The following is a 21,503-nucleotide window of genomic DNA, read 5'->3' as shown; positions in this document are numbered from 1 at the left end:
ATTAAAAATAATGCAAATGAAAATCAAATAGTAAAAAGTGCTCTAGGTGAGAATTGGGGAATTAAGGATTCCTATCCTAGTTATGGACCACAAACATGGCAATTGTGTAGAATTAATCCCAATTAGTCAATCCTACTTGAGAATTAGTCAAAAGGGCATAATTGACTCTAATCCCTAAATCCTAAGTCAACACTAGTAGGTCACTTAGAGTCAAGGAAAACCAAACCAATTAACAATCTTCAGACAATGCGGAATGGACATCCACAACTCAATTCCACCTAAACACCCAATTTCCCAACCAAGAGTGTGTGACGTGGCAGAAATTGGCGAGTCAAGAATTGTTATAAGATATGCATTGCAAGTATAGTTCTTAACCAACCAGAAATCCGCTTATCAATTTAGAAGGGTGTCACAAAAATTAAAATTAAAATACTGGGAGTATGAATCCCAGGTCGTCTCCCAACGAGTTGCAGAAATGTGTGCTATTTTATTAATCAGATGTTTTCAAAATGGTTTAAATTGAATAACAAGAAATTAAATTAGAGAATTTATGCAATTTAAATAAAAGCCTTGACTGGGAGTAGATTAGCTGGAAGCCCTATTCTTGTTGGAGTACTCTCAAGATTAATTGACAATTGAAGGTTGTCCTGTTTAGTTATCCCTTACTAGGTAAGGGAGAGTCAAACAAGTTGGAATGCTACTTCTATTCACAAGTTCCAACCCACTCAATTAAAAGGGATTGGTGTCAGTGACTAGAGGGCAATCCAACAATAAACCCAATTACAATTTTTCTTTTTGAGCATTCTGACTCAAGGGTTCCTTTCAATCAACTCCCCATCAAGTTAGGAAACTACTCGCTCATTGTGAATGTAGAATTCATAACATAGGAAAGGGAATTAAAGAAAGACATGATAAATAAAAATCAAAGAAATCAATTAAAAATAAAAATAATTCTTGTATTAATAAATTCTAAAAATAATTCAATAGTAAAATTGAGTAAATTAAAGGATATGGAAGAGTAAGAGCCAAGTAAAGAAAACGAACTAGAATGATGAAGTCTTGATGAGGTAATAACTCTTCTCTATATCCCAATGCAAAAAGCAATAGAAATAAAATCCTAAGAACTATGAATGTGTACAGAGAAAACCTAGAGGAGGAGTAAAACTAGATCTAAAAACTAAAAATTGTGTAGAATGAATGTTGTTCTCGGTCTCTGCATGTTCTCTGGCTCTAGTCTGCTTTTTTGGGCCGAAAACTAGGTCAAAACAGGGCCCAAAATCGCCCCCAGCAAATTCTGCAGATTATGCAGATCGCGCACGTCACGCGATCGCGTCATTCATGCGGCCGCGTCATTCGGCCTTTTGCCCTGCCACGCGAGCGCGTCGTCCACGCCTCCGCGTCACTTGTGCTATTCCAATCCGTGCGGTCGCGTGAACCATGCGGCCGTGTCACTGCGATTTCCTCTCTTTCGCGCGGTCGCATGAGCCATGCGGCCGCGTCACTTCTCGCTGGTCATCTCCTCAATTTCTTGTGTTCCTTCCATTTTTGCAAGCTTCCTTTCCAATCTCCAACTCATTCATGCCCTATAAAGCCTGAAACACTTAACACATATATCACGGCATCGAATGGAATAAAGGAGAATTAAAATACATAATTAAAAGTCTCTAGGAAGCAAGTTTTCAATCATGTAATAATTTTAGAAAGGAAATATAAATGCATGCTAATCATATGAATAAGTGGGTAAAGATCATGATAAAACCACACAATTAAACACATTATAAACCATAAAATAGTGGTTTATCAACTTTCCCACACTTAAACATTGGCATGTCCTCATGCTTAGTTGAAGGAGATAAAATAAATGAGTAGGAACATGTAAAACTCATGCAATGCAATGCAACCTATATATGTGAATGCAACTATATGATTCTTGTCCACTTGATCAATAGTAAATAAGCTCTTCAAAATAATTACAAGTCAAATTCCACTAATTCAATTCTTATACAGTAAGAACAGATAACAATGCAAGAATGTAGCTCATGAAAGCAAGGAACATAGAATTTTAAGCATTGAACCCTCACTGATGATGTATGTACGCTCTAATCTCTCTAGTGTATAGGGCAATCACTCTATCCTTCTCTAATCATGCTCTCTAATTTTTTTTGTTTTTCTCCTAACCAATTAACAACATTTAATATACCAATGCAAACATCATGAGGTCTTTTCAAGGTTGTAATGGGGCCAAGGTAATGGTAAGGATACATATGTGGCTAAGTAAGCTTATAAATTGAATCTTTAATTAACCCAAGCTTTAACATAACCTATATATATTCTTTATAACTTTAGAATTCATACCTAGCTACCCAGAATTTCCCTTTCACATTCCATACTCGTGTATCAACTTTTTATTTTAATTTTATCATACATGCATTGATCTTTGAATTCTTAACTTAGCATGGGTAATTTTGTCCCATTATTTATTTATTGAATATTTTTTTTAACATAAACATAAAAATAAACATAGCTTATCAATGCACATAGATTTTTAATTCTTATAGTTTCACATGAGTAGGTATCCAAATTCCCATTATATTATCATGACACATTCCCTTATTATCTTTTGTTCCCACAATTTCTCATACTTAATTAGCACACACAATTCTATCTTAAGCTAACCAAAGATTCAATTTGGGATATATAATTGTTTTTTTTTCTTCTTAAGGCTAGTAATGTGGTAAAATATAGAACAAATGGGATTTAAAGACTCAAAGTGGCTAACAAAGGTAATTGAAAGGGTAGGTTAAATTTGGATAAGTGAGCTAAACAATTAATGACCTCAATCATATGCAAACATATAAATATAATAAACATTGGACATATAGGATGGAACAAAATATAGATTACAATCATAGAGAAGTAAACACACAAGAATAAAATAATTATGGTTAAATAATGTAACCATGCATAAAGGCTCAAATCTCACAGGTTGTGTGTTCTTTTAGCTCAAAAATCATGTTCCAAATACAACTTCAAGCAAATTTAACATAAGAGTTTTAATTAAAGTTAGTGAAATTTTGTTCCGAAAATAGGGTCTTAGAGGAAAACTTATTGTCTTTTCAATCAAGTAGAACATGCATGCAACTAACCTATTACTATGCAATTTATCCTATTCTACAAAAGAAAAACTAACTAAATATCCTAATTTATTGGTGTTTAGAGAAGAGAAATTACCTCCGGAAGTCAGGTACTGACCGACCTCCCCACACTTAAGGCTTTGCACTGTCCTCGGTGCCATCTGTCAGGAACAAAGGTGGGCTGGTAGCAGTATCTCCACAGTCGGGACCATCATGGCTTCCTGTGCTGGTAAAGGAAGTGGAGTCCGGGGTGTCTGAGTCCTTGAATTTTCCCATAATCATCTCCTTGAGGTATGTAAATCGGCGCTTGTTACGGCGCTCTCTCATCTTAGCTTTGTGTTCCTGCCGATCCAACCTTTCGAGTATCTGATGGAGCAGTTGGTCTGTTGTAGGTGCTTGTGGTGTTGAAGAAGGAATATCTTCAACCGGTTCAGTAGGATGGCTTGTGGCGGCTGGTGGAGGTCTGATGTATTTCCCGTTAGGGACATACTGATCATCCCGTGGGAGCACGGCTTTGGTGTCCCCAGCTCTGTAGGAAATTCCAGCTGCTGAGACAATATCTGAGACCAAGGCGGGAAAAGGTAAGTTGCCCGCAATTTGTACATGTCCCATGGCATTCCGGATGTGTCTTGGTAGGTTCAGAGGTTGGTCTGTAAGGATGCACCAAAGTAGAACGGCTATGTCCGCAGTGAAGGAGGACTCGTGAGTGCTCGGGAAGACGTAATGGGACATGATCTGTGCCCATACGCGAGCCTCCAAGGTAAGTGCTGAAGCCGATATTCCCTTAGGGCGGGTACGATGGTATCCATAGATCCAACGGCTGCCAGGTAGTGCGATAACTCTGAGAACGGCGTCCCAGTCAAATTGGTACATCTGGCGCTTGAGTGCGGCTTCTTGAAAGGCGTCCAATCCTTCTGGAACAAGGGGAAGACCTAGAGCTTTTTGAATAGCCTCTTCTGTAATGGGGACTTGCTTCTGACGGACAAAGATAGACTGCAGGGTTGGCAGGTGGAAGTTGGAGTAGAACTCGACTACCCAAGAAAGATTGACCTGCCTCGGCTGTCTCTGTAGGAAACCCCATTGTCTTTGTGCAATTTGCGACTCAACAAAGGTAGCAATATGGTTTGGGAGGAGAAGAAGGTATTCGTTGTTGTAACTCCTTTCTACCAGGATGGGGAACATCTGCTCATAGTAGCAATTAGGAAATCGCGCAGTGTCCTTTGCTGGGAAGGCTTTTTCTTTATCATCAACCTTTATAATCCTCTTAGTTCTTTTTGTTGAGAGTTTAACCGTAGTTGAAGAGGGCTCTGCCACTAATTCTCTTTTTGTTCCTCTTCTTGCTGGTGGTTTGGGAGTAGCTTTCTCTTTTCCTTTCTTGGTGGCCATCCTGAAAAGGGGAAAAAAAGAAAGTAACGTAAATTCAAAGAGATAGAGCAAGGAAGAGGGTTGTATAAGTGATAAACAATGTATGGTAAAGAGGATGTTGTTAACACATGGTCATGACTACATGTGAAAAGTTCATCAATGGAAATATAGCAAGTGCATTGGAGGATAATTAAATGCAAGGGGTTTATTGGCATGCAGGCAAAGGCATGAGTAGCATAGATCAAGCATTTAATTAGTTGAATGTGTTATCACTCGTAACAAACTAGCCCTCACGTTTGTATTGACAATTAAATTTAATTAATACAATAGTAAAGGGAATTTGTGAAAAGCAAGCATTGAATAGTAGAATAGAATAATGTAGAAAATTGCATGATGCCATATGGGCTTTTTCACAAACACATAGCATGCATGGTAAATAAGGTATAGAAAGTATTAAAGTGAACATGCAAGCAACCCTTTAAAAAGGTAATATATAATTGCCAAACAATTTTACAACAATCCACAAGCATATAATGAGAAATAATGACTCAAATAAATTTCCAACACCAAGTAAAAAGGAAAAAGAAAGAAAAAGAAAATATGGATAACGAAAGTAAAAAGAAAAGAAAAGAAGATAACATATAAAAATAAGAAGAATAATAGAAAAGTAAGGGGGGAAGAAGAAAAGAAAACCTTGTTAATGGGGGTGAGAGAGAGAGAGAGTAGAAAGTGAGAAAGAAGGAATAAGAAAGAAGGAAGAAATAAAGAGGGAAAAGAGAAAATAGGATTTGGGGAAAAGAAAGATAAGATAATTGGCAAATCAGGGAAGCTGTGCGGCGCAAGCGACGCGGTCGCGTGGGGCACGCAGTCGCGCGACTTGCACTTATACTAATTGACGCGGTCGCGTGACCCGTTTTATGCTACTGGCGTGAGGGCAGCCTCGCACTTGCACAACTCTCTGTTCAAACTCTTATTGCGCCAAATGTTGGGTGACGCGATCGCGTGGGGCATGCAATCGTGTGAGTGGCCATTAGAAGGATATGACGCAGACGCGTGAGCCATGCATCTGCGTGGGAAGAATTGTGCGTTCAGCGCCAATCCAGCACCACTCTAGCACAACTTTCGGTCGTGCACCCTTTTCACGTCGAATTCCAAGGCACGCGGCCGCGTGAGTGACGCAGTCGCTTGGGAGGCCAATGTTCCCACCCGACGCGAACGCGTCAGCAACGCGGTCGCGTGGGGCAATTTATGCCACGGGCATGCCTCCAGCCACGCTCTCGCGTGACTCTCTGTTTGTTTTATTATTTTTTGCAATCACCTGCGACGCGGACGCGTCAATGATGCGGTCGCGTCGCGTGAATTTTTTTTTTTAAAATAAAAGTATGTAAATGCAGATGCACGAAATGTACTAATAAAGAGAAGAGTTATTGAATAGGAAAACTAAGAATAAAGAAAAGAACGATCATACCATGGTGGGTTGTCTCCTGATGCACGGAAAACTTGTCTCGCAACAAATTTCCTTCGGCAAGTGTACCGAATTTGTCGTCAAGTAAAAACTCACAATAGAGTGAGGTCGAATCCCACAAGGATTGATTGATCAAGCAACTTTAATTAAAGGAATGTTCTAGTTGAGCGAATCCAGGATTTGAGTTTAGAATTGCAGAAAATAAAATGGCGGGAAGGTAAATGACAGAAAAAGTAAATGCTAGAATTAAAGAACTGAAAGTAAATTACTGAAGTAAATTGCAGAATTGTAAATGGGAATGGGGGAATTGCTCATAAGAGTAAATAACAGAAATTAAAGAGAATGGGTAAGATCAGAAATGGGGAGTTCATTGGGCTTAGGAGATGTTGCATTCTCCGGATCAATTTCATTTTCATCTCTTCCTCAATCAATGCACTCATTGATCTCCTTGGCAATTTTAAGTGATTGAATTACAATTTCTTGTAATTCAATCTCTCAAATCTTGATCAATAGCCAATTCCTTGGTCAATTGCTCATGAGAAGAGATGAAGTATGGTCACTGATTATACCACATGCATTTCCCAAATCAAGTGTTGAGAGGATTATAGTCACATATCCATCCAAACCCAATTTGGTCCAGCATGAGAAAGCATTTCTAGCTTGATCTCTTCATTCCTCTTTCAAGGTTCAGAAGAGATCCAAGTATGAATAGCTTCTTTTCCAAGATAACTACCCAATTGGATGAAGATCAAAAGCTTTCAAGTAAAATCAAGAGAAAAGATAGAAGAAGAATAATGAAAACTAGTATTGATCCATCAAATTACAACAGAGCTCCCTAACCCAATGAAAAGGGTTTAGTTGTTCAAAGCTCTGGAAAATGAAAACAAAGATGGAGAATACATGATGAAAACTAGAAGTGCAGAGAAAGTAAATACAGAGAGTAATTCTATGCCCAGAGGCTCCCTATATTTTCCAACTCCCAAAATAATTCAAAGTTACTCTTATATATACTACTCTTCTACTCTTCTAGTTAGTTCTTCAAGTCTTGGGTGTTAGTGGTGTTAACGTTCAGTGAAAATATGGGTTCGAGAACGTTAGTGACATTCAACCTTTTCACTAACGTTCCTTACCCAAGTAAGAGCCACGTTAACCTCAACGTTAGTGGCACAAACGTTGCCACTAACGTTGCCTCTTTGTCCTTCGCGCACGTTATTGGGACTCAATTTTCCCAATAACGTTGAGAAGCCTCCCCCTTCCCAACGTTAGAGTCCACGTTAACTTAGTTAACGTGGCTCTTTTAACGTAGGCTTGCCAACCTTCGAGAATGTTAGTGACACTTAACATTGTCACTAACGTTCCAATGTGCCCCTTAGCTCCCACGTTAGAGTCCACGTTAACTGGGTTAACGTGGCTTCTAACGTGGCCTATGCTAGCCATCTCCAACGTTAGTGACAAAGTTGAGTGTCACTAACGTTGGTTCAACATTCCCTTATCCACGTTAGCTTCCACATTAACTAAGTTAACGTGGGAGTTAACGTGGCTCATGGTGGCATGTGTGGGCTCCTTCCAACGTTAGTGACAATGTTGGGTGTCACTAACGTTGGCGTCACCTCCCTTCCTCACGTTAGCTTCCACGTTAACTAGGTTAACGTGGTAGTTAACGTGGCCTAGTGTGACTTGGCCAACGTTAGTGATAATGTTGAATGTCACTAACGTTGGCTTCCCCCCTTTCTTCTTAACGTTAGAGGCCACGTTAACTAAGTTAACGTGGTGACTAACGTGGCCACTTATGAGCTTGGTCCAACATTAGTGATAATGTTAAGTGTCACTAACGTTGGCTCCATTTTCTTTCTTCCACGTTAGAGTTCACGTTAACTTAGTTAACGTGACTCTTAACATGGGCAATGATGGATTCGAGAGCGTTATTGGCAATCACTTTTCTCATTAACTTTGCAAGTTACTCCCATTCCACGTTAGTGTTAACGTTAGTGTAACTAACGTAGCCACTAATGTAGTTCTTCTTTGCTTTCTTTGTCCTGAAATCAAGCAATAAAGTGCATCAAAGTTCTAGTCCAAGTCATGGGAAATGCAACATCCAACTTGTCCTTCAATTCATGCAAAATCCTCATGAAATCATGTAAATTGCACAATGCATGCTTGAATCAAGATGTAAGTGAATATCTACCTAAAACCAGCTTATTTCCTACGAAAATGCATGGAACTACCCTAAAAACAGTAAAGAAAAGGTCAGTGAAACTGGCCAAAATGCCCTGGCATCACAACACCAAACTTAAAGCTTGCTTGTCCCTAAGCAAGTACTGGAGCAAGAGAATGATGAATGGAATGCCAAGAGAAATGAGTCATTCTTGTGGAAGTCATGTCCCTGGTTTTATGGTGGTTCATGCATAGCAACTTAGGTTCATTCCTGGCTTTCAGACCTTTATCATGTCCTAGAGTACTCACTGTGATTGCATCCCATGAAACTTTTATTTATTAATCCTTTTGTTGTTATTTCAGGGCTTATTTGTGTTCTTAGGGTAAGTGTTCTGTAAGGGGGCAACTCTTTAAAATAAGCTTTCAGCCAATACTCCCGAACCAGTTGGTTCAAGGTGCTAGGTGTTGAAGCACCCCTAAGGACTTACTTGCTCAAGTCTCTCCCCCATACATACACACCACATGCATATAGTTTATTTGTTTTCTTTTCTTGAGACCTTGGTGTCCAGCACCTCTTTGGGTTACTAAATGCTCTGTAGTAAGGGTTATTCTTGATAGTGGATTTTCAGCTGATAATCCCGAGTTAGTTAACCCAAGTTACCAAGTGATAAGGCACCCCTAAGAGCTTATTCATCCAAGTAGATCCCTCACACAGGAACACCACATACACATGCCTCAAGATTAAAACTATTGGTGCCTAGCCTTATTGCTTACTCTTTTTCTTTTATTTTTCAACCTTTATTGTTCTTTTCCCTTTTTCTTATTAGGATCTTCTTATTTAGCTAGTCTCATGGGGTGTGTCACAAGCATAGTATTACTGACAGATAGTTGTCCTCCCACCTTATGGTTGAACCAACTTAGCTAACTTATGACTATACCATAAACTCATGAACTCACTCCATAGTATGAACTCCTCTCTGGTCTTAAAAACACTCATTCTCTTTTTCATTTGATTCAAAGGGACAATCATACACTTAAGCAAAGAGAGGATGCAGTGACATAAAGACCAGCAAGCATAGACCTCTTCAACATAAAACTTAAGAGACAGAGTTGAAAAAGGTTCCAACTACGAGTAACTATTAATCAAAAGTGCATTCAGACTTCCAATTTTCCACAATTCTGAGTATAATGGAATTAAGTAACAATGCAACCTTCGGGTGATGATTTCTAGTTGCCCTCTTTCTTTGTCATCATCCTAGTTCTCGCTACTTCACTTCCTTGGGTGAAGGTGCACCATTTCCTTATAAGATTCCTGCAAAGTAATTGAAAGTTGCTTGTTCCCACAGCACTTGCGACATAGTTAGCTTGCATGAACTTAATTTGGTGTGTGAACACCAAACTCAGTTCCTTGCCCAGTACAAAACCTTGCATATATGCAGAGAACCTCATATCTTGTTGTTAACACAACAATTATTACTAAAGTCTAACTACATCTAAGTGGTTTCCCTTGATTGGTTGGAGCTAGCAATGTGCTTTTGAAATGGAGTGTGATTCTTTTGGTGGAACACCAAACTTAGAATCACACTTTCACTCTTGAATTGTTTTGGTGTGGAACACCAAACTTAGCTCCTCGCAATACAGGGGAAACAACTTGCGATCTTTATTAAAATAAAGATGAAAAGTAAACTACCTGAGGTTGGGTTGCCTCCCAACAGAGCGCTCTTTTATCGTCGCTAGCTCGACGGTTCCTCCTTTACTTGAGATGGTAATTCACTCTGGGGTTTTCCCCCATATTGCCCAGATAATGCTTGAGTCTTTGTCCGTTCACTGTAAAAGTCCTCTCTGACCCTTTATCCATGATTTCGATGTGTCCATATGGTGAAACTTTTGTGACAAGAAAAGGTCCGGACCACCTTGATTTGAGTTTTCCTGGGAATAGTCTCAATTTAGAATTGTAAAGGAGTACTCGCTGCCCCTTTTCGAAACTCCTGGGTGCAAGATGTAGGTCATGTCTTCTCTTTACCTTCTCTTTATATATCTTGGTATTTTCATAGGCTTGTGACCTGAATTCCTCCATCTCTTGCAGCTGCAAGATCCTCTTTGCACCAGCATCAATGCTGTCAAAATTTAGTATCTTGATAGCCCAGAGAGCCTTGTGTTCCAGCTCCAGTGGTAAATGGCAAGCCTTCCCATACACTAGTTGGTATGGGGACATTCCAAGTGGTGTTTTGAATGCTGTTCTGTATGCCCAAAGAGCATCGTCCAGCTTCTTCGACCAATCCTTTCTTGATGCACCCACTGTCTTTTCCAGGATCCTCTTTAGTTCTCTGTTGGATATCTCAGTTTGTCCACTTGTTTGGGGATGGTAGGGCGTGGCTACCTTGTGTTTTACCCCATATCGTAGGAGAAGAGCTTCTAGTGGTCTGTTACAAAAATGGCTCCCTCCATCACTGATAAGCGCTCGTGGGACTCCAAACTGGCTAAAGATATTCTTCCTGAGGAAGTTCATGACTACCCTGTTATCATTCGTTGGGGTTGCAATAGCCTCTACCCACTTGGAAACATAATCCACTGCTACCAAGATGTATTTGTTTGCATATGAGGTTGGGAATGGTCCCATGAAATCGATTCCCCACACATCAAACAATTCCAGTTCCAAGATGAAATTTTGTGGCATCTCATTTCTTTTGGGCAAGTTTCCAGATCTTTGGCATTCATTGCAGCTCTTTACTAGTTCTTTGGCATCCTTGAAAAGGGTGGGCCAAAAGAATCCGCTTTGTAACACCTTAGCTGCAGTTCTATCCCCTCCAAAGTGGCCTCCATAGCATGAGCCGTGGCAATTCCATAGGACCTCTCGTCCTTCTTCTTCCGAAACACATCTTCTAAGGATTCCATCTGAACACTTCTTGAATAGATATGGCTCATCCCAGACAAAGTACTTTGCATCATTCATGAGCTTTCTTTTTTGATGTTTATTGATCTCTGGAGGCAATGCCCCAGTTGCCTTGAAGTTTGCAATGTCTGTGAACCATGGTGCTTTGTGAACTAGCATTAACTGCTCATCAGGGAAGAACTCGTTCACACTTGTATCAGGTGTTCCACCTTTATCATGAGGAATCCTGGATAGGTGATCTGCTACCTTGTTCTCCACTCCTTTCTTGTCTTTGATCTCAATATTGAATTCCTGCAACAATAGGATCCATCTTATTAGTCTTGGTTTTGATTCTTGCTTGGCAAATAAATATTTAAGTGTTGTGTGATCCGTAAAAATAATCACTTTAGCACCAATGAGGTATGATCTAAACTTGTCAAATGCAAAAACTATTGCCAGCAATTCCTTTTCAGTAGTGGTATAATTTCTTTGAGTATCATTAAGGACTTTGCTCGCATAGTATATCACATGGACTAAGTTATCTTTCCTCTGTCCCAACACTGCCCCAATTGCAAAATCAGATGCATCACACATCAATTCAAATGGTAAATTCCAATCAGGTGGGGAAATGATAGGAGCAGAGGACAACCTCATCTTCAAATTTTCAAAGGCTAACATGCATGTTTCATCAAAGATAAATGGTGTATCTGATATAAGGAGATTGCTTAAGGGCGTGGCTATCTTTGAAAAATCTTTAATAAACCTTCTGTAAAAACCAGCATGCCCTAAAAAGCTCCTAATTGCCCTGACATCACTGGGTGGGGGCAGTTTTTCAATAAGTTCTACTTTGGCTCTGTCAACCTCAATGCCTTGGTTAGAAACTTTGTGACCAAGGACTATTCCTCCTATCACCATAAAGTGACATTTCTCCCAGTTCAAGACCAGATTGGTCTCTTGGCATCTTTTCAATACCAAGGCGAGGTGATGTAGGCAACTAGGAAAGGAATCTCCGAATACCGAGAAGTCATCCATAAAAACTTCAATGAATTTTTCTATCATATCTGAAAAGATAGAAAGCATGCAGCGTTGGAAAGTCGCAGGTGCATTACATAGCCCAAATGGCATGCGCCTGTAGGCAAACACTCCATATGGGCAAGTGAATGAGGTTTTCTCTTGATCTCTGGGATCAACCACTATTTGGTTATATCCTGAAAAACCGTCGAGAAAACAATAATAAGCGTGCCCTGCGAGTCTTTCCAACATCTGATCCATGAATGGAAGGGGGAAATGATCTTTTCGCGTAGCCTCGTTGAGCATCCTGTAGTCTATGCACATCCGCCATCCTGTGACTGTCCTTGTAGGAATTAGTTCGTTTTTCTCATTAGGAACCACGGTAATTCCTTCCTTTTTTGGGACAACATGCACGGGGCTGACCCAAGGGCTGTCTGAGATCGGGTAAATTACCCTTCCCTGCCATAACTTCATAACTTCTTTCTGTACCACTTCCTTTATGATTGGGTTCAACCTCCTTTGAGATTGTATGGATGGTTTGGCATCATCTTCCAGCAGTATCTTGTGCATACATGGTGCACGAAATTGTGATCTCAGGCAACGGCACCAGAAACTCTGTACGCACGTCTTAATAAATCGTTTTTCATTCACAACTTCGATACAACTAACCAGCAAGTGCACTGGGTCGTCTAAGTAATAAACCTTACGTGAGTAAGGGTCGGTCCCACGGAGATTGTTGGTATGAAGAAAGCTATGGTCACCTTGTAAATCTCAGTCAGGCGGATATCAAATAGTTATGGAGTTTTTGAAAATATATAATAAAATAAGGATAGAAGCACTTATGTATATCATTGGTGAGAATTTCAGATAAGTGTATAGAGATGCTTTCGTTCCTCTGAACCTCTGCTTTCCTGCTGTCTTCATCCAATCAGTCTTACTCCTTTCCATGGCTGGCTTTGTGTAAGAACATCACCGTTGTCAATGGCTACTTTTAATCCTCTCTGGAAAATGGTCCGATGCGCTGTCACTGCATGGCTAATCGTCTGGAGGCATCACCCTTGCCAATGGCTGCATCCTATCCTCTTGTGAAAATGGTCCAAATGCTTTGTCACAGCACGGCTAATTATCTGAGGTTCTCGATCATACTGGAATAGGATTCACCCTCCTTTTGCGTCTGTCACTACGCCCAGCACTCGCGAGTTTGAAGTTCGTCACAGTCATTCAATCCCAGAGTCCTACTCGAAATACCACAGACAAGGCATAGACTTTCCGGACCCTCATGAATGCCGCCATCAATCTAGCTTATACCACGAAGATTCTGATTAAGAGATCCAAGAGATACTCATTCAATCTAAGGTGGAACGGAAGTGGTTGTCAGGCATGCGTTCGTGGGGGAATGATGATGATTGTCACGTTCATCACATTCAGGTTGAAGTGCAAATGAATATCTTAGAAGCGGAATAAGTTGAATTGAATAGAAAAACAGTAGTACTTTGCATTAATTTTTGAGGAACAGTAGAGCTCCACACCTTAATCTATGGAGTGTAGAAACTCTACCGTTGAAAATACATAAGTGAAAGGTTCAGGCATGGCCAAATGGCCAGCCCCCATGGAGGTCTAGAGATCTAAAAATGATCAAAAGATGATCCCAAGATGTTCAAAGATGTCTAATACAATAGTAAAAAGTCCTATTTATAATAAACTAGCTACTAGGGTTTATAGAAGTAAGTAATTGATACATAAATCCACTTCCGGGGCCCACTTGGTGTGTGCTTGGGCTGAACCTGAATGTTACACGTGCAGAGGTCATTCTTGGAGTTGAACGCCAGTTTGTAACGTATTTCTGGTGTTCAACTCTGGCTTGTGACGTGTTTCTGGCGTTTAACTCTAGACAGCAGCATAGAACTGGCATTCAACGCCCTTTTACGTCATCTAAAATCGGTCAAAGTATAAACTATTATACATTGCTGGAAAGCCCTGGATGTCTACTTTCCAACGCAATTGGAAGCGCGTCATTTTGAGTTCTGTAGCTCCAGAAAATCTACTTTGAGTGCAGGGAGGTCAGAATCCAACAGCATCAGCAGTCCTTCTTCAACCTCTGAATCTGATTTTTGCTCAAGTCCCTCAATTTCAGCCAGAAAATACCTGAAATCATAGAAAATCACACAAACTCATAGTAAAGTCCAGAAATGTGAATTTAACATAAAAACTAATGAAAACATCCCTAAAAGTAACTAGATTCTACTAAAAACATACTAAAAACAATGCCAAAAAGCGTATAAATTATCCGCTCATCACAACACCAAACTTAAATTGTTGCTTGTCCCCAAGCAACTAAAAATCAAATAGGATAAAAAGAAGAGAATATACTATAAATTCCAAACTATCAATGAAACATAGCTCCAATTAAATGAGCGGGACTTGTAGCTTTTTGCCTCTTGAATAGTTTTGGCATCTCACTTTATCCATTGAAGTTCAGAATGATTGGCATCTATAGGAACTCAAAGTTCAGATAGTGTTATTGATTCTCCTAGTTCAGTATGATGATTCTTGAACACAGCTCTTTTATAAGTCTTGGCCGTGGCCCTAAGCACTTTGTTTTCCAGTATTACCACCGGATACATAAATGCGACAGACACATAATTGGGTGAACCTTTTCAGATTGTGACTCAGCTTTGCTAAAGTCCCCAATTAGAGGTGTCCAGGGTTCTTAAGCACACTCTTCTTTTGCTTTGGACCTTGACTTTAACCGCTCAGTCTCAAGTTTTCAGTTGACACCTTCACGCCACAAGCACATGGTTAGGGACAGCTTGGTTTAGCCGCTTAGGCCAGGATTTTGTTCCTTTAGGCCCTCCTATCCACTGATGCTCAAAGCCTTGGGATCCTTTTTATTTACCCTTGCCTTTTGGTTTTAAGGGTTATTGGCTTTTTGCTCTTGCCTCTTGGTTTTAAGAGCTTTTGGCTTTTTCTGCTTGCTTTTTCTTTTTTTTTTCTACAAGCTTTGTTCTTTGCTGCTTTTTCTTGCTTCAAGAATCATTTTTATGATTTTTCAGATTATCAAATAACATGTCTTCTTGTCATCATTCTTTCAAGAGCCAACATATTTAACATTCTTAAACAACAATTTCAAAAGACATATGCACTGTTCAAGCATTCATTCAGAAGACAAGAAGCATTGTCACCACATCAATATAATTAAACTAAGTTCAAGGATAAATTCGAAACTCATGTACTTCTTGTTCTTTTGAATTAAAACAGTTTTCATTTAAGAGAGGTGATGGATTCATAGGACATTCATAACTTTAAGACAAAGTTACTAAATACTAATGATCATGTAATGAAGACACAAACATGGATAAGCACTTAACATAGAGAAAATGAAAAACAGAGAATGTAAAAACAAGGAATGAGTCCACCTTAGTGATGGTGGCATTTCCTTCTTGAGGAACCAATGATGTCCTTGATCTCTTCTATGTCTCTTCCTTGTCTTTGTTGCTCTTCCCTCATTGCTTTTTGATCTTCTCTTATTTCATGAAGGATGATGGAGTGCTCTTGATGTTCCACCCTTAGTTGTCCCATGTTGGAACTTAATTCTCCTAGGGAGGTGTTGATTTGCTCCCAATAGTTTTGTGGAGGAGAATGCATTTGAGGCATCTCCGGGATCTCATGGTGATGAGCTTCATGCGTCTTTTGAGATCCATGAATGGGCTCTCTTGCTTGCTCCATCCTTTTCTTAGTGATGGGCTTCTCTTCCTCAATGGGAATGTCTCCTTCTATGAAAGCTCCAGCTGAGTAACATAGATGGCAAATAAGATGAGGAAAAGCTAGCCTTGCCCCAGGAGAGGGCTTTTCGGCTATTTTGTAGAATTCAAGGGAGATGACTTCATGAACTTCTACTTCCTCTCCAATCATGGTGCTATGGATCATGATGGCCTGATCCACAATAACTTCAGATCGGTTGCTAGTGGGGATGATGGAGCGTTGGATGAACTCCAACCATCCTCTAGCCACAGGCTTGAGGTCCAGTCTTCTTAATTGAACCGGCTTGCCTTTGGAGTCAATCTTCCATTGAGCTCCTTCCACACATATGTCCATGAGGACTTGGTCCAACCTTTGATTAAAGTTGACCCTTCTAGTGTAGGGGCGTGCATCTCCTTGCATCATAGGCAAGTTAAACGCCAACCTCACATTTTCCGGACTAAAATCTAAGTATTTCCCCCAAACCATTATAATATAATTCTTTGGGTTTGGGTTCTTACTTTGATCATGGTTCCTAGTGATCCATTCATTGGCATAGAACTCTTGAACCATTAGGATGCCGACTTGTTGGATGGGGTTTGTTAGAACTTCCCAACCTCTTCTTTGGATTTCATGTCCGATCTCCGGATACTCATTCTTCTTGAGCTTGAAAGGAACCTCAGGGATCACCTTCTTCTTGGCCACAACATCATAGAAGTGGTCTTGATGAGCTTTGGAGATGAATCTTTCCATCTCCCATGACTCGGAGGTGAAAGCTTTTGTCTTTCCTTTCCCTTTTCTAGAGGATTCTTCGGTCTTGGGTGCCATCAATGGTAATGGAAAAACAAAAAGCTTATGCTTTTACCACACCAAACTTAGAATATTGCTCGCCCTCGAGCAAGAGAAGAAAGAATAGATGAAGAAGAAGAAGAAAATATGGAGGAGAGGGGGAGAGGTGTATTCGGCCAAGAAGAGAAGAGAGGGTTGTGTTGTGTGAAAATGAGGAGGAGTGGAAGGCTATATATAGGGAAGGGAGGGGGGTTAATTTCGGCCATATAGGGTGGATTTGGGTGGGAAATTGATTTTGAATTTTGAAGGTAGGTGGAGTTTATGAGGTAGGTTTATGGGGAAGAGTGGATGGATGTGAGTGGTGAAGTAGTGATAGGGAAGAGAGATTGAGGTGATTGGTGAAGAGTTTTGGGGAAGAGTGTTTATGGGATTGTGTGAAAGAGGGGTGAGAAGAAGTGAGTGGAGGTAGGTGGGGATCCTGTGGGGTCCACAGATCCTGAGGTGATCTTGTGGGGTCCACAGATCTTGAGGTGTTCAAGGATTTACAACCTTGCACCAAATTTGGCATGCAAAATGCCCTTGCACACAACTCTGGGCGTTCAGCGCCAGATTGGTTCTTGTTCTCGGCGTTGAACGCCCATTTGTTGCCCATTTCTGGCGTTGAACGCCAGAACCATGCTTGTTCTGGGCGTTCAGCGCCAACTCTTCTCCAAGGTGCAATTCTGGCGTTCAAACGCACAGATGCTGCCCATTTTGGGCGTTCAGCGCCAGAACCATGCTCTGTTCTGGCGTTGAACGCCAGCCAGATGCTTCTTACTGGCGTTTAAACGCCAGTAAGGTCTTCTTCCAGGGTGTGATTTTTCTTCTGCTATTTTTGATTCCGTTTTCAAATTTTTTATTTATTTTGTGACTCCACATGATCATGAACCTAATAAAACATGAAAGAACAAGAAAAAAATAAAATAGAATTAGATAAATAAAAATTGGGTTGCCTCCCAATAAGCGCTTCTTTAATGTCAATAGCTTGACAGTGGGCTCTCATGAAGCCTCACAGATGTTCAGAGCACTGTTGAGACTTCCCAACACCAAACTTAGAGTTTGGATATGGGAGTTCAACACCAAACTTAGAGTTTGGTTGTGGCCTCCCAACACCAAACTTAGAGTTTGACTGTGGGGGCTCTGGTTGACTCTGTTTTGAGAGAAGCTTTTTATGCTTCCTCTCCATGTTTACAGAAGGATGACCTCGAGTTTTAAACACAAGGGAGTCCTCATTCAATTGAAGGACTAGTTCACCTCTGTCAACATCAATCACAGCTCTTGCTGTGGCTAGGAAGGGTCTTCCAAGGATGATGGATTCATCCTCATCCTTCCCACTATCTAGGACTATGAAATCAGTAGGGATGTAAAGGCCTTCAACCTTTACTAACACGTCCTCTACTTGTCCATAAGCCTGTTTTCTTGAATTGTCTGCCATCTCTAATGAGATTTTAGTAGCTTGTACCCCAAAGATTCCCAGTTTCTCTATTACAGAGAGGGGCATGAGGTTTATCCCTGAACCAAGGTCACACAGAGCCTTTTCAAAGATCATGTTGCCTATGGTACAAGGTATTAAGAACTTTCCAGGATCCTGTTTCTTCTGAGGCAATGTCAGTTGATCCAGATCACTTAGTTCATTGGTGAACAAGGGAGGTTCATCTTCCCAAGTCTCAATACCAAATAATTTGGCATTCAACTTCATGATTGCACCAAGGTACTTGGTAACTTGCTCCTTAGTAACATCCTCATTCTCTTCAGAAGAGGAGTACTCATCAGAGCTCATGAATGGCATAAGGAGGTTTAATGAAATCTCTATGGTCTCTAGTTGAGCCTCAGATTCCTTTGGTTCCTCAGAGGGAAACTCCTTATTGATCACTGGACGTCCCAGGAGGTCTTCCTCACTGGGATTTACGTCCTCCCCTTCCTCTCCAGGTTCGGCCATGATGGTTATATCAATGGCCTTGCACTCTCCTTTTGGATTTTCTTCTGTATTGCTTGGGAGAGTACTAGGAGGGATTTCAGTGATCCTTTTACTCAGCTGGCCCACTTGTGCCTCCAAATTTCTAATGGAGGACCTTGTTTCATTCATGAAACTTACAGTGGCCTTAGATAGATCAGAGACTAAGTTTGCTAAATTAGAGGTATTTTGTTCAGAGTTCTCTGTCTGTTGCTGAGTGGATGATGGAAAAGGTTTGCTATTGCTAAACCTGTTTCTTCCACCATTATTAAAGCCTTGTTGAGGCTTTTGTTGATCCTTCCATGAGAGATTTGGATGATTTCTCCATGAGGGGTTATAGGTGTTTCCATATGGTTCACCCATGTAATTCACCTCTGCTATTGCAGGGTTCTCAGGATCATAAGTTTCTTCTTCAGAAGATGCCTCTTGAGTACTGTTGGATGCAGCATGCATTCCATTCAGACTCTGAGAAATCATATTGACTTGCTGAGTCAATATTTTATTCTGAGCCAGTATGGCATTTAGAGTATCAATTTCAAGAACTCCCTTCTTCATAGGCGTCCCATTACTCACAGGATTCCTCTCAAAAGTGTACATGAATTGGTTATTAGCAACCATGTCAATGAGTTCTTGAGCTTCTGCAGGTGTTTTCTTTAGGTGAATGGATCCACCTGCAGAAGTATCCAATGACATTTTAGCCAATTCAGATAGACCATCATAGAATATATCCAGGATGGTCCATTCTGAAAGCATGTCAGAAGGACACTTTTTGGTCAGTTCTTTGTATCTCTCCCAAGCTTCATAGAGAGATTCACCTTCTTTCTGTCTGAAGGTTTGAACATCCACTCTAAGCTTACTCAGCTTTTGAGGAGGAAAGAACTTGACTAAGAAAGCCTTGACCAGCTTATCCCAAGAGTTCAGGCTATTCTTAGGTTGAGAGTCCAACCATACTCTAGCTCTGTCTCTTACAGCAAAAGGGAAAAGCATGAGCCTGTAGACTTCAGGATCTACTCCATTAGTCTTAACAGTATCACAGATCTGCAAGAATTCAGTTAAGAACTGAAAAGGATCTTCAGATGGAAGTCCATGAAACTTGCAATTCTGCTGCATCAGAGAAACTAATTGAGGTTTCAGCTCAAAATTGTTTGCTCCAATGGCAGGAATGGAGATGCTTCTTCCATGTAAATTGGAATTAGGTGCAGTAAAGTCACCAAGCATCCTCCTTGCATTATTATTATTTTCGGTTGCCATCTCCTCTTCTTGTTCGAAAATTTCTGAAAGGTGCTTGCTGGATTGTTGTAATTTAGCTTCTCTTAGTTTCCTCTTCAGAGTCCTTTCAGGTTCTGGATCTGCTTCAACAAGAATGTTCTTGTCTTTGCTCCTGCTCATATGAAAAAGAGGGACAGAAAAATAATAATAGGGATTCTTTTTACCACAGGTATAGAGGTTCCCCTGTGTGAGTAGAAGAAAAGAAGAAGAAAAAATTCGAACACAGATGGGAGAGAAGGAGAATTTTCAAAAATTATTTTTGAAAAAGAGTTAGTGATTTTCAAAAATAGTTTTTGAAAAAGGTTAGTAATTTTTCGAAAATTAAAATCAAAAATTAAAATAATTAGTTAATTAAAAAGAAATTTTGAAAAAGATGGAAGATATTTTCGAAAATTAGAGAGAGAGAGTTAGTTAGGTAGTTTTGAAAAAGATAAGAAACAAACAAAAAGTTAGTTAGTCAGTTGAAACAAATTTGAAAATCAATTTTGAAAAGATAAGAAGATAAGAAGTTAGAAAGGATATTTTAAAATCAAATTTTGAAAAAGATATGATTTTAAAATAGATAAGATAGAAAGATATTTTTGAAAAGATATGATTAAAATTAGTTTTGAAAAAGATTTGATTTTTTTAAAATCACAATTAATGACTTGATTCACAAGAAATCATAAGATATGATTCTAGAACTCAAAGTTTGAATCTTTCTTAACAAGCAAGTAACAAACTTGAAATTTTTGAATCAAAACATTAGTTGATGATGTTATTTTTGAAAATTAGGAGATAAAGATAAGAAAAAGATTTTTGAAAAATATTTTTAAAATTTTCGAAAATAAATAAGAAAAATGAAAAAGATTTTGAAAAAGATAAGATTTTTAAATTGAAAATTTGATTTGACTCATAAAAACAACTAGATTTTAAAAAGTTTTGAAAAAAGTCAACTCAAATTTTCAAAATTTATGAGTCAAAAAGGAAAAGATATTTTTTTATTTTTGAATTTTTAATGATGAGAGGGAAAAACATGAAAAAGACTCAATGCATGAAAATTTTGGATCAAAACAATGAATGCATGCAAGAATGCTATGAATGTCAAGATGAACACCAAGAATACTTTGAATGTCAAGATGAACATCAAAAACTTATTTTTGAAAAATTTTTAATGCAGAGAAAATATGCAAGACACCAAACTTAAAAATTTTTCATGTATAGACACTATGAATGCAAGAATGCATATGAAAAACAAGAAAAGACACAAAACATGAAAACATCAAGATCAAACAAGAAGACTTACCAAGAACAACTTGAAGATCATGAAGAACACTATGAATGCATGAATTTTTCGAAAAATGCAAGATGAATATGCAATTGACACCAAACTTTCAACTTGACTCAAGACTCAAACAAGAAACATGAAATATTTTTTATTTTTATGATTTTTTTTATTTTTTTGGATTTTTGTATATTTTGTTCGAAAAACATATAGAAAAAAGAAAATAAGGATTTTAAAATTCTTAATATGAATTCCAGGAATCTTGTACTCCTAGTCTAAAGCTCCAATCTGAGGGTTAGGCATGGCTTACTAGCCAGCGAAGCTTTAGAAGATGTTGATACTTTCCATGTATAGAGCAACTAAGTGTGTGAGAATCAACAAGCTCTTGTGATGATAAGTTGAAATCCCAGTCCAAAAGATTAAACATGGCTTACAGCCAGCCAGGATTC

General features: G+C 39.4%; 1 non-coding gene across 1 annotated transcript; it reads left to right on the top strand.

Annotated features, from left to right (window-relative positions):
* The first annotated feature begins 19,268 nt into the window (after nt 1-19,268).
* LOC148544273 (small nucleolar RNA R71) lies at nt 19,269-19,376 on the top strand. Its single transcript, XR_015900572.1, has one exon. It is a non-coding gene; the product is annotated as a small nucleolar RNA R71 (small nucleolar RNA).
* The last annotated feature ends 2,127 nt before the right edge of the window (nt 19,377-21,503 follow it).

The sequence above is a fragment of the Arachis ipaensis genome, chromosome B9 (assembly GCF_059453495.1).
Source record: "Arachis ipaensis isolate K30076 ecotype BB chromosome B9, ASM5945349v1, whole genome shotgun sequence".
In the NCBI taxonomy this organism is placed as follows: Eukaryota; Viridiplantae; Streptophyta; class Magnoliopsida; order Fabales; family Fabaceae; genus Arachis; species Arachis ipaensis.
This window is presented reverse-complemented; position numbering and strand designations above follow the sequence as displayed.